Raw genomic sequence first — 14,214 nt, forward strand, 5'->3', positions numbered from 1 at the left:
GCACGCAAAAACGTGTGGACAATTTAATGAGGAGACTGTTCTCACAAAGATTACCAGCCACAGAATTCCACAGATCAGCATCAACATTTCCAATCTCAGGCTCAGGCTCAACATTCTCCCACATCGATCTACAAAATCCATGCCTTATGTTGAAGTCTTTTCGAAATTATTTAAATAAAAAGAACCGTTTCTGTACACATAATCGTGTCTTGTTTGATAATTGCAGGAAACTATTGCGGAACAATTGCCTTTTTTCCACCATTAGAGTTGTTGTACAATGTCATAGACCTTTCCATTTGATTCCTGGTGTCAATAATTATATGAAAAAGTGGGTTATTTTGTATTTATATGTTGTCTGGTTCAGGAGTTATGATAATCAATGGACATCAATTCAAAATGGCTGCCAAACGAACCCCTGCAATATGAAAAATTATTAACTAGACACCATTAAGGTCCTAAATAAACAGGTTGCAAAAAACCTGCCATGCGGGTACATGGGAGCATAACTGTTCTGCTAGACTATCAGCAAAGGGGAGCAGTGGCAACAATGTGTAGGGGACTCAAATTGGGGATATAATTGGGGAGATATATATATATATTTTTTTTTTTTTTTTTTTTTATTTATATATATATTTGTATTCCTGCACAGACATTGGCCTCAATACTATTCTTTAGCTTTGGTGATATCAAACAATGCAGCATTGAATTCATTACACATTTTATAGTTAATGTAATGTTGGCTGTAAAGGAATAATCTGTGAACTGATAGATAAATAGATAGATCTTGCGTTCTGCAAACCATGCACACCCACATACTTTACACAGATCTGCCCTCAATATCGTTTTTGAGATATAGATCTAGAACAGGACCATCAAATCATAAGCAATTTCTTAAGCTGAAACTGGTTTTGGGTTTTTTTAGGTGGATCATAAGGCTCTATGTGACCCTGAACCGGAAAAGTGGCTGTGTCCTGCTCCTAACTCTTAGCACATTCTTACTCGCCCTACAAAACCTCTTAAGCAAAAATCGTTATTTTTCCAAGGCATCCTCCGACCTCATTACATGCAGTGTGTATTGGGGAGCAGTCGGTCAAGTAATGTAGATGTAGCCAATCAACCAAGGAAAATCCATTCTGTTTTTATATCGCAGATCATCATGTTTAAGTTGCACCTAATTTGATGGGTCATGCCAGAGAGTGCGCTGTGGATCTTGAATGACTTGTCTTTCTCCATTCTAAACATTCACATGCTGAACGGTGAACAGCTAATGAGGTTGTAAACTTGTTGGTGATGGTACAATGATGAAGTCTCTTTCTTGCAGTATTTCTGCAGCCTCGACCCCCTTCAACCCCTTTACCTAATACCGGCTGACTGCTCCTTTTCTCATGCTGCCAATAACAATACAATTCCTTGGTCCAAATCTATCTCTGAAGATGGACAAACACCAAGAATCAATCAAGAAATATGTTCTCACATGTTCCCACCACTTGACCATTATTCCAGTCCTTTTTGAACTTGGTATTCCAGGATCTGCACTCCCCAGGTTTGCGCCCACCTTGGCTAATCGCTTATACCTGGTCACATGGGAAGGGTCTTGGCCAAGACTATGCTCTGCCAACACTGGTGCCCAGTAGAATATTATAGGAGGTTTCATGCAAAATCCTGTCGAAATAATTATATTACGTTTTTTGCAAATTCCTATGTGATGTGTGTGTGTATGCATTCCTGTAGGAATCCTATAGGATCCAATAGAATCCAATATGAACCATTCTGATCTCTTAGTCTACTACTGGTCTAATAACTGTACTTAAAGGACAGTTAGTAGACTTCCAGAAGATCTCAGTCTTTATCTGTCTTTAGCTGTATATTTCTATGCTTTTATTCTTCTTTGCTTTTCTATAATTTCATATGTGAAGCATCGTGAATTGCCCTTGGGTATGAAATGTGCTTGGCACAGACACTAACCTTGTCTTTTCTTTAAATTAAGTTCAGCCAATGCTGGAGGACTGTGAAACTTTGTGCAAGGATCGCATTCATGCTAAGAGAACCTTCAATCTTGAAATAAAATAAATCAATGGCCAAAAAAACTGCGGATGTGGATGAGTCAAGATGCCATCTTGCAGCAGGGGGGGCTATTTCATCAAATATATTGAAAGGACTCACACAAGGGAAAGCACACGATGAGAAAGATATTGGAACATGATGTAACCAGGATGGACACTGCTCGCAAATACTATGTAATCTGTAATATGGTTATTACTCAAAAACAAAAAAACATATATTTTGATCATCGTAAAAACTAAATTAAGTAAGACATAATAACATAAACAAACTCCAACACAACTGTAATCTGTAGGTACATAGGATAACAAAGACATCTAGTCCCCAATGTGAAGCAAACACTGAGTCTCTACATATGAGGTCTGAGGGCTCAAGATTATATCCAATAGAGCTTTGTAAGATATTAATAGCTTAATAATTCAAGAAATTGTTTAAGCGGGTTAATTTAGTCTTGGGTTCCTATATGAGACTAGAGACAAGTTGAATTCTTTGTTGAGGATCTCATGCACAGGAGTTCTGCAGCCTTCATCAGACAGACATACCTGATGTGATGTGTGCTGCCAGGGGATCATACACTGTGCCTCCCCCGCCAGGAATGGCAAAACTGTTGCATCGGGTGTTTCGGGTCAGTATTCAGTCAGTTATTCCTCCAGTTTATGCAACCTAGTTATTTTAACTTCTATGGTTTTTCGCGTCCATGTTGAGTAGATTTCCATTTTTCCAACCATGAAGCCAGGCAGTGAATGCGAACCCCAAGCTGTGGATCACAAGAAAAGCAACAGTGAGTTCAAGAGGGAAAGAGCCAGGGAATAGGATAGGAAAGTACAGTAACAGAGCAAAAAAACTGTATGAGAACAGATTTGCTTAAAAGAAGTTGAGAACGCCTATGCCTGAGGGCCACGGGGGTTAGTCTAGCAGGAGAACTATGTCCTTGAGTGTGTCTACACCACACCTGTGTTCATCCGTGCAGGATAGGACTCTCTCCAGAGAGCTTGACATGGAAGTCATTTTCTTGAGAACACTCTCCACTATGTCCTCCGGCAGGCTCCATTGTTTCTCTGGATCCCCCTGGTTGGACACAGGTACATTAGCGAGTAAATTACAGTTAGTAACGTTGCCTGGACAGTATTGTTTAATACAAAGGATATGTTTTTTTGCAATTTGACGATCGGGTCTTATATGCTCTATAATACTTAACATTTATAATTAAGTCTAATCTGTTAAAGACAAGTTCTGTAATTATGTGACCTACCAGCAGTTCATCTCCGAGGAAGGCCAAAAAGTCACACCCTGCTGCTGGTTTATAACACAACGCCAGGGCATTGGAGTTGCGCTTCAATCACTTGTAGTCCATAAAAAAAAATACATCTGCAGCATGAAGTGTCCTTTCAATTGTAATTAACTGTTGCCACAGTAACCAACCCAAACCCACAAACGTGATTAACAAGACAAGGTAACGAGGGAGGAGCTCTACAGGCTCAAGCTTCACAAAGCTCAGTTATAATAATATCAAATAATAATGATTGATGCCCATGATTACTCCTGTCCTGATTTTCTGTATTGCTCATACTTCTCTTATATGATGTTAGTCACAATTGATGAAATAAAGGAGACATTGGGGCGTTCCCTCCGGCCAATGCTCCCAAAATCAACACAAGAGGGAGCCAGAGCATGGGACAGCGCCTCTACATGAATCGGAGCCAGCTGGGTATAGTCGTCCACAATTTTTGCGCTCTCTCTCTCTCTCTCTCTCTCTCTCTCTGCATAAGCTCTGATTTACTGCCAGTCACACAGATAGGATAAGGAGGCGTCACATGATGTAATAGCCTTGAAGCGTTGAGAAGCCAAATTGTTTCCCTTTGAAATAATCCGTTTGCCTTATCCTGGCAGACCTAGATGCTAGGCAACCTGCTGCGTACCCACTCTCTCCCTTTACATTTCTGTGGCCAAGTCTCTCACTTAATAATCTGTGATATAGTAATTATTTCTCAAAAAATTCCGATCGTCAAACCACATTCAAATCCTGAGTTGAAAATGTCAACGAAAGCAAAACATTACATTACATTACATTTACATTTAGTCATTTAGCAGACGCTTTTATCCAAAGCGACTTACAAGGGAGAATAACATTCAGCTACATTGCGACAGAGATTAGTGTAACAACAACATTGGTGTAACAATAAATACTGCAAGGTGGTGCTAAGTAATTGTAGATTAGGACAGGAGGTACTCACTGAAGAGCTGGGTCTTCAGGTGCTTCTTAAAGACAGAGAGGGAGGTCCCCGCTCTGGTCATTTTTGGCAGCTCGTTACACCAACGTGGAACTACAAATGAGAATAGCCTGGATTGCCGTGGCTGTATGGCCGGCAGAGCCAGGCGACGCTCATTTGACGAGCGCAGCATCCGGGGGGCAACATGTGCTCTTACAAGAGCTTTTAAGTAGGCGGGAGCATTCCCAACAATCACTCTGTAGGCCAGCATCAGAGACTTGAACTTGATGCGGGCGGCTACAGGTAACCAGTGGAGCTCGATGAGCAGCGGAGTGACATGTGCCCTCTTTGGCTGGTTGAACACCAGTCGCGCCGCCGCATTCTGTATCATCTGCAGTGGCTTCACCGCACAGGCCGGCAAGCCTGTTAAGAGGGCATTGCAGTAGTCGAGACGGGACATAACCAAGGTTTGTACCAGCAGTTGAGTGGCATATTGGGTCAGGTACGGCCTGACTTTTCGGATGTTGAGTAGTGCGAAGCGGCAGGACCGGGAGACGGCGGCAAGGGTAAAACAGAGGGACCAGAGCGTTGGAAGATGTGATGAAGAGACTACAACCAGAACGGAGCGAGAGCACACTCAGAAAGCTCAGAGGGACACAGAGGCAAATGATTCACTGTGGATTTTTGCAGGTCAAGAAGCTCCTTTCACATCTCGACGCTTCAAACATGATGTATGTCATGAGAAAGGAAGGGAAAACCTTGAAAGTTCCCAGCGGAGCGCCATCACTAGCAAATGGTGACAGGCTTCAGAGTTACAGATCCTGGTCTCCGACAGACAGACCAGTTTAACTTGGTACTCTTGGTATTTTACTCATCGAATGCCCTCCCTTAGTCACATTCTGCTGTTTGAGACAATTTTTTGCATAAAATTTGACCATCCCCGAAGGCGTACAAGATTTAAAAAAAAGTCTGCAATATAAATTGTGTGAAGCTTTGCTTCGTATACTATATAATATAGTATATACACAACATTGTGAAAAAAAAAAATATATATATATGTGTATATATATGTGGAAGGACAGATGTGTTTCAATTTAGTCTTGAACATGAGAAAGTCCACTTGGGCTCTGCTTTTGCGTCCAGTTTTGTGCTTGGACTCTTGCCAGAGATAATCACTGAATTGAGTCATATGTATGTTGGCTGGGAAAAGGGAAAACTACACCTGAAATGTGATTAACCGCTGACCAATTATACAGAGAAATGGGGGAAAAGGGAACGATCAAGCTGTGCTGAAATGAACGGCTGTTCTCTCCAGTGAGAGAACTTATCCAGGAGGACGTGGTGGTGATAGGGGAGGGGGGGAAATAAAGCGCCATCAAAAGTCGCACATCCCCTGTTCAGAAAATGGGCGCGCAAAACGTGTGGACAATTTGATGTGGGAGGCTGTTCTCACAGAGATTACCAGCCACAGAATTACACAGATCAGCATGAACATTTCCAATCTCAGGCTCAGGCTCAAAATTCTCCCACATCAATCTGCAAAATCCGGCTCGTCTTCCGCCAACACCTCAGGATTGGAGCGACTGGACAAGTGGTTTGCCCAGTATTTCAGGTAAGCATGCCCAGGGGTGAGGATTTATATTGTCTATGTATATAACTGTTCACATGTATCCAAGCTGACTGCCTTGTGTGACCTTCAGGATGTAAGACAGCACAACCATTTGACTGTATGCTGGTAACTCTTCACTCCTTATATGATAACCAGCAGCACCCTGGTTATCAGCTTCTCAAATTGAATTGTGCACGTATAACGTCCTCAGAGGAATTATAGCCTGTCTGCCGGTCCTGTACTTCTTATTGTTGGTGAGCTTACAGTTAAAACTTCTATTGCTGGTCAACCAATAGGATTGGGTTTTTTTTTCCCTTATGGACAGATTCTTCAGCTTTTCCTGCAGCACGTAGTCGGTCAAATCTAAAACTAATATGTGAAGATGGCAACTCATATTGAAAATTGACTGGGACGTGATTTTGGTGTACACATTTGGTTGTGCTATAAGATGTACCCCAGATGGCATGTGTCTCGACGTATGCCACCATAACGCTGATTCTAATTCTCTCTCTGTTACAGCCAGTTTCCGATCCCCCCCGCTCTGTCGTCTCTCTGTCTCGGTGGCGGACTTCCAACTTCCAGAATCTTCACTGGCCGCCGTCCCCGACTTGAATTGCATGTCACACTGACGCTGATACTGACTCCGAAAACAAACAAGTGATAATTACTTTATTGCACACTGACAGCCTTTATCTTGGTCATGCTGGTGTTGTCCTTGACATTCACTAATCCCATGAGCGACAGCCTCTGTTCAAACCTGAAGGATCGGTGTCTTACATTGCCATTGCTACTGGGAAGGGACACACACGCCAACAGATCTGGGTTCTATGTTCGGGCCTTTCTGGAATCCTAGCACGTTGTCCAATATTTTAAATTGAGACGTCTGAGATCTCCTGTTGCTGGGTGTCCAGACCGTCAGCACACTGACACAGGGTGAAGAGACCCAGAGCCTTGATTCTACTGAAGAAATCATTTTTAATACAAGTACTGTAGGTGCATCATCTGGGCACAGTTGTACAGTAATAAGGCGCTTGGTGGCTGGACTGCATTATATCATCCAACAAGTTATTTGTTTTATTGTCGTTGTCTCCTTTGTCACATACCTGAGAGATTACTTTCTACTATTGTTGCTAAAACAAATGGCTGAGTGTGTTCCTGAACCTATCTTTGATAAGAGATTGATAGATTTATATGTCCATTATTTGATTACACCTTTGGTGAAATGTCAATCATTGTCATCTCTACTGTGTAACACTGTTTTTGATTTATCTTTTATTGTTTCAAGATTCAGGTTTGGTTTGTTTAATTTATCCTTCTTGATTAATTTTGATGACAGCACGGTTCCCTTTTCCTGCGGCCACCAAGCTGCCTCGAATCGGCAGAGAAAAATGGCAGAAACAGTACTACAGTTGGCCACCATACCAAGTTGGAAGCACGCTCTCCAAATCCTGGAGGCTTGTCTGGGACAGTGTCAACAGGGCTAAGGTATGGGTTTAGTGCCCCCTTGTGAACTTTAATATGTACTTCAAATGATCTTGGTGCTAGGCCAGCACACACACCAAATCCATATTTTTCTAGAGATCCAGTATTGCATTCAGTTTTGGTTCTGAGGAGGCCTTGGCACCTTTACATCTTCATCTATTAGAAGTGTTTCACCATGGGAGATGCAGCTAGGAGGTAATATATATGAAACTGATTTGTGTGATGTGTTGCATCAGGCCTTGTGCATTGAATAGGCAGATATTAGTGGTGTAGTACTCTTAGTTAGGTCAGGATGTCAAGGAGAATGCTGAGGAAAAGGCAACAAAAGCACCATTTTAAATGGATTTGTATACTTTAGCTTTCAGTAGCTATATTGATGATATATAATGTATAATAGAATAGAACAGATAGACACTTACCATTCCACTGCAACATCTAACCATAAGAGACAAAAACAACTGAGATGGTGGAGCAGTCTTAATAGCTGAAAACCATCTCAGATCCATCCAATGGACTGACCTTTGGAGCTGTCTGTCAGGGAGTACACGCCAAATGTCAGTGGAGGCTTTCTTAAACAAACTTACATGGAGTCCTTATTGACCTTCGGGTGAACAGCTTGGTATGGTTCTCCTGCTGCAACAGCTGGAAGATTAAGCAGTGGGTGAGCGGTAAAAACATCGGAAAACAGCAAAAGACCTTGAAGGAGCATTAGAATTCACAATCAAGAGAGGGGAATGCATAATGTCTATTCCAACACATTCCTTCTGACTTTTGAAAGTCTTTACCCTGGAAAACTAACCTTCAAGGCCCTGTTTTGTGTTGTTATTCAATTTTTTTAATGTATTTTCAGAAAGTCAATTGGAATTTTGAGTCTCTTAGTCCTTTTTTTTAATTAAATTTGAAATCCCTTTGTCAAACTGTTACAGAACAACAATTTCATTCCTGATAATTTTCTTTCCATTCTTTCCAAGACACAATAGAAAATGTCAGTTGAATAGTCAGGGTCTTTTCAAGTCAAGGCTTTTTTTGTATTAATGGCTATAAACTGTTAAGACTTACTTTGGCTGCCATCACATCAAATCCTTTGTGGCAGTTTCGCCCAGCACCCACCACCCGAGTGGTGTTGTCAGAGACGTCCAGGACAGTGAGCCAGACAACGGGGTTGCAGACACACCAGTTTACTGGAGAGAGTGGGACGTGTGTCATGACAAGGGCTCCTCTCCTGAGTGAGTGTGTAGGGATGGGGCTTTTACCTGTTGCTCGTTAGACCAATCGACGAGCAACGGGTATGCAGCCACTCTGATCCTGGGTCCCCAGTTATCTAGACCCAGGTCAGGTGTGGCTGCTCAAACCACACCATGCCCACACCACATCCTTGTTGATAGAATTTTTGACAGGGGAATGCCAGTGGCCTGTCTGTGGTTCTGAAACCAAATCTAAAGCATTATCTTTAAATTTCCATTGGGTAATGACTAGGGCTGGGTATTGTTTAAAAATGATGATACCAGTAACACTACCAGTACCCTTAAAATGATACCGATACCAATAATGTGCTTCATACCATACCTTTTTTTCTGACTGTACCCATCCTGTGAATGGAAGCATTCAGTTGCGTTAAATGCCACAACTCCTTCCCATCCAAATTATTTTTAATCAAATACATTTTGAAAGTGTTCAAATTATTGAAATATTTATTAAATAACTGTAAAAAACTGTACAATGAAGAATTTGGGCAGTATATTTTAAACAAATAGCCAGTACAGGAGAAATGATAACAGCGAGGAAAACCTCTTTCACTGTTCATATGGACAGCTGAAAATTTGTGAACAGACTGTTGTAGCTGCTGCTGCGGTCGTGAGCCAATCGCTGCATTAAATCAAAGAAGGCTTGCGGTGATTAGCTGTGAGCAAAACCATACAAATAGTAATTTTTTTTCTACATCTGGGTATAAAAGGAATTGAAAACAGTTATTGTTTGACTGGAGAAGTTTCGATAATACATATGATATTGGTTTATTTCGGCTGACACCTTAAAGATATTGAGTACCTATACCCAGCCTTAACACTGACACATTGTCCATTGTTGATGTCTAATTCTGGAAGATCATATATGTTCTATTCAGCAACGCTTTAACTTCAGAAATTAAATAAAATACAGCCAAAATTATGGCCTAATATGGTCTATAGAAGGTTCAACAGAGCTCAAGATAATCTACTACAATCACTACAAGATTGTTTTGGGTGCGTGCATGCGAGTCGCAGGCTGAGCAATGCCACGACAGCACACAGTTGGCACATACAAAACCCACGAGTGTTAGTTCAAGTATATATTCTTACAAATTCAATGTGTGGTGTGGGGGTGGTGTGGTTAGAGCAGCCACACCTGCCTTGGGTCTTGGTAATTGGACCCAGGATCAGGGTGGCTGTGCGCCTGTCGATCGTGAGAGTAATCGACGGGCAACAGATAAAACCCCCATCCCCACACACACACAGGAGAGCAGCCACGACATGTTTGACATGGTTCCCTCTGCTTGTTCCACGTTGCCCACGCGCGACAATAAACGGGTTTGTTTTCAACCCCATTGTCCTCGTCTCTGTGCCGGACGACCCTGAAAATGATACTCGGGTGGTGTGTGGCAGGCAGATTACCACACCATGACTATACTGTATGTTTGTATATATGGTATGCCCTAAAAAACACCTCTCTCTACCATGAAAATAGAACCAATTCGGACAATGGACACCGAGCACGAACAGAAACATGAAAACAAATGTATTGCATCTGGTTTAGGGGGATTAAGGGGCGAATAAGGTCGGAAACTCCGGCTTTAACCGATAAGCTAACCAAGAGGACGTTCAGACAAGTCAAATTCCAAAACTGAGATCACACTTGACCTATTGAAATCGTGTTTTGACATCTCACTCCATCCAAAATGCAGTGAGTGATTTTTTTAGTTCTGACAAACTCGTCCAACACAACACATTGAGACGTTGAAAATGGTTGCTGCGGTGGCCAGTTGCCACATGAGCGGGAGCGAGAGAGAGGAAGAAAGAGCAAATTAATTGTGATTTGTAAGATTTATCCTTCCTGGAAATCGCGAAGCCAAATGAAAGCAATTACGACCCAAGCACGTCTACTTTGGAGTTTAGTGAGCGGACCCTGGGTTCATTAAGCAAATTAACTTTCTAATTAGCTTCAGGCTTTCATCTGGCTTTCATTCGGGGTGCTGCTTTTAAGTACCGTAATGGCTGGCGTAAACAAAACCCACCGCAGGGGGAAATACGACAGGGCCACAGAACCAGAGAACCGGGGGACACCCATCACTCGCTACTCGCTTCGTTACAGGGGGGCCAAATCTTAAAAAGCCTCCACACGTGGTTTTTTTTCAAAAAGCAACAAATGTAATTGACAGACACAAGTTTTACTGTATGTACTCAGTTACATGTGCTGAAGTAATCTAATGAAAGCTGCACATTATCCCTCACTGAGATGGGGACTTTTGTTTCTCATTTTAAAAACATGTTGGATTTTAGTTTGGTCACATCTCTCCCTCCATCGTTCCTCCAATCGTGTTAAAACTTTTATCAACAGTTACTACGTGCTGTTGTCAAAAACACACACACACACACACACACACACACGTTGGATTTGAGTAATTAACCTGTCCATCACCATTGCAAACAAGAAAGGGCTCAGAGCTGATCCTTGATGCAATCCCACCTCCACTTTGAATGCCTTCGTCACGCCTACTGCACACCTTACTACTGTCTGACTGCCCTCATACATATCCTGTACCACTCTTACCTACTTCTCTGCCACCCTCTGCCACACTTCCTCTCTAGGCACCCTATCATATGCTTTCTCTAAATCCACAAAGACGCAGTGCAACTCCATCTGGCCTCCCTGTACTGTTCCATCAGCATTCTTAAAGCAAACATTGCATCTGTAGTACTCTTTCCAGGCATGAAACCATACTGCTGCTCACTGATCCCCACCTCTCCTCTTAACCTAGCCTCCACTACCCTTTCCCATAGCTTCATGCTGTGGCTGATCAACTTTATTCCACTGTAGTTACTACAGCTCTGTACATCTCCCTTATTCTTGAAGATGGGTACCAGTACACTTCTTCTCCACTCCTCTGGCACCCTCTCCCTTTCCAGGATGGTGTAAAACAGTCTCGTTAGGAACGCCACTGCCATCTCACCTAAACATTTCCATGCTTTCCCAGGTTATGTCATCTGGGCCAACTGCCTTTCCACTCTTCATCTTCTTTAATGGTGTTCTCACCTCATCCTTGCTAATTTGCTGCATTTCTTGATCCACTATCCCCACATCATCCACTCTTCTCTCCCTCTCATTTTCTTCATTCATCAACTCCTCAAAGTACTCCTTCCACCTTCTCAACACACTCTCCTCACCAGTCAACACATTCCCATCATTATCCTTCATCACCCTAACCTGCTCTACATCCTTCCCAGCTTGGTTCCTTTGTCTTGCCAATCGGTACGAGTCCTTTTCTCCTTCCTTACCGTCCAACCTCTCATACAACTCGTCGTATGCCTTTTCCTTTGCCTTTGCCACTTCTGTCTTTGCCTTGCGGTGCATCAGCTTGTGGAGTACAAGCTGATGCAGCGCTGATGTATCTACTTTCTTCATCTTCCAAAATATGCAATATGCAATAAACCTAAAAAATAACAGAAAATGTAAGAGATTTAGAATGTGCAATAAACTTGAAAAATTACGAAAATAATAGAAAAGGGCAATATGCAATAAACCTAAATATCACAATAAGATAATGTAAAAATAGTAGAGTAGAAATTTATGAAATAAACTTTGTGTATTAATTCATATTTCAGTGACTAACCTTTATTTATTCAAACCGAATACCCAACCTTCACAATATATTATATTTTACCTCATCTGTTAAAAAAAAGAGATGAAACAACGTTAGCACCAAAGACAAATTATTCATATCAAAATTAAATTCTATGTAGTTTCGGATGAGTATGCGTCTAGGTCTGCCATCTCGTTGTACTGTAAACAGCGTCCTGCCCTGTTGCTAGGCAACCGTTAACACTCTGGGGGTCATTGGAATCCAAACACGTTCCTGTAAGAATATGGATATTTTAATGAGTAAAAAACAACAATTTAAATTAATTAATTTGAAACTTAATAATTACACTGATTTTGGATAATCATGTTCCTGCTTGAAAGCTTATGATATTAACACTGGTTTAAACCAGTTTTAGAAACGTTGCAGTAATGCCAATTGAATTATGTGATTGTCCATGCGTTGGGTGGAGGAACATTATTGTTTACCTTAACTTAAATGTTTATGTTCAATGTAAAAAAAAAAATTGCTCTTCTGCAATAGGTCGACATATATTACTACATTGTTATTACACTAGATGAGATAGATAGTTATTAATATAAAAAAAAATGCAATATAAAATAAACATAAAATAGAAAAACTGCAATATCCAATCAACCTAAACTGCACTAAAAAAATAAAATAAAAGCAATATCCAAGCAACCAAAAAATGATTTGTGAAAATGTGCATTCCTATTAATGTTAATATAGTGATAATATTCCTCATACTATTGCGCAGCGGAAATAAAAGTTAAAAAAAATGAGACGATTGCATGGTTAACCGCAATTCATTTCGTCACGATTAATCGTCAACTAAAGTCATGATCATCATCTAGTGTAAACAAAAGCGCCAACGTCCACGAGCGAGCGCGCACACACACACACACACACGCACACACACGCACACACACGCACACACACTCGTCTCTCAGTGTGTTTCCCTGCTGTAAAGCGCAGCGCGGCGGGGGGCGGGGCCTGTAGCGAAATGCCGCTACGTACTTATGACGTCATCTTCGAAAGGTTCGGACGTTTCCTGTGAACTGGTGATTCTTTTATATTTTGTGTGTTGTTTCTTATCTTAATGTGGTAGCTCGTGTACTTGTCACAATTGATATCTACACATCTATTTCTCGTTGGCATTTCTTTATTTGCACGTTATCCCCGTCGTTGTCCTGTTCTCATAAACGCCTGTTTTCTCTGCATGCATGGCTGTATTTCCAATAAAGAATATTAAAACATTGCTTGAAAAACTCACGTAACCTCGTCATCATGTCCGTTAAATTAACTCAATGATAAAAAAAAACAAAAAAAACACGATTGTTCGTTTTCACAAAACAAACAATCATCACAAGCAATAACATTACACCGTAAAAAAAAAAAAAAAACCCAAAGCAAAAACGTTGATTTGAAACCACGTTTGAGTGATTTTCCCTTTCACGTCAAGCGACATTATTTAACTTCCCCCTCTTGAAATAACAGCTCCAGGATGGTTTTGATGGCGTCTCTCTTCATTGTGCTTCTCGATATTCTGAGCGTGTGTCGCTGTCCCCTGCCGTGGCCGTGGAGAGCGAAGAGGCAGCCCTTTCCGCTCGTTTCCCCCCGAAACCATCGTTCAGGGGGCAGCTTTAGGCCGGTCAAGGTTGAGACTTTTCCGGGCAACGAACTCCAAACAAGCGGAATCAAATAAAAAGACGCTGCTGCGCTGAATAAATGAAGGGGTGTCGCGTACAGTCGTCATTTCGATTAAAAGGTTTTCATGAACACGTCAACTTGCAAGGGGCTACTCGGGTGGACTCCGTTACACAACATCCGGACCGGACGGCAGCGCCGCCGCCGCCGCCGCCGCCGGTCCACGGCCACGACTCGATCGCACACTCGCACAGTTAGGGACAGCGGCATGTCAAAATGTCTGCGGTGGGAAGTGCTCCCGTCACGCTCATTCCCTCCGACAAAGGAGGCATTGATACGCGGGGGTCCGATCC

Source organism: Zeus faber, assembly GCF_960531495.2.
Source record: "Zeus faber genome assembly, chromosome: 13".
In the NCBI taxonomy this organism is placed as follows: Eukaryota; Metazoa; Chordata; class Actinopteri; order Zeiformes; family Zeidae; genus Zeus; species Zeus faber.